Here is a 503-nt window from a genome sequence, read left to right as displayed (position 1 = left end):
GCGAATCAGAAAGTGATTTCGACGAAGACCCATCATCTTCGTCGGCAACCTGGGGACCACCACACCAGCGTGACACGAGGAGTGTGAATACTTTTTCAGGTGGAGCTGTGGGGTTAAAAACCCATGAAGCTCCACATGTAAATAAAGATTCCACCCCTTTCTGCGTTTTCATGCTGTATTTCGCAGAGATTATCCATCTGCTGGTGGAAGAGACGAACAGATACTACACCAGCACGTAGACAGATGTCAAGACGGACCTGCGCTCCCACCAAAAAACAAGAGACTACCACACTGACATGAACTACACCAATTATGAAAAATGGATAAAGGAGCGACTTATTCCTAACCTTCCCCCATTTCTGTTCTTGTCATTGATAATGCTCCCTACCATAACTTACAACTAAACAGAGCGCCTAACTCAAATTGAACAAGAGACTTTATGATATCCTGGCTAAAATATCACCCTTCACCTATTACCTTCAATAACACTGATTTCTCATCAT

The sequence above is a fragment of the Cryptotermes secundus genome, unplaced genomic scaffold (genome assembly GCF_002891405.2).
Source record: "Cryptotermes secundus unplaced genomic scaffold, Csec_1.0 scaffold870, whole genome shotgun sequence".
Lineage (NCBI taxonomy): Eukaryota > Metazoa > Arthropoda > Insecta > Blattodea > Kalotermitidae > Cryptotermes > Cryptotermes secundus.
The sequence above is the reverse complement of the archived record's forward strand: the minus strand, read 5'-3'. Positions refer to the sequence as shown.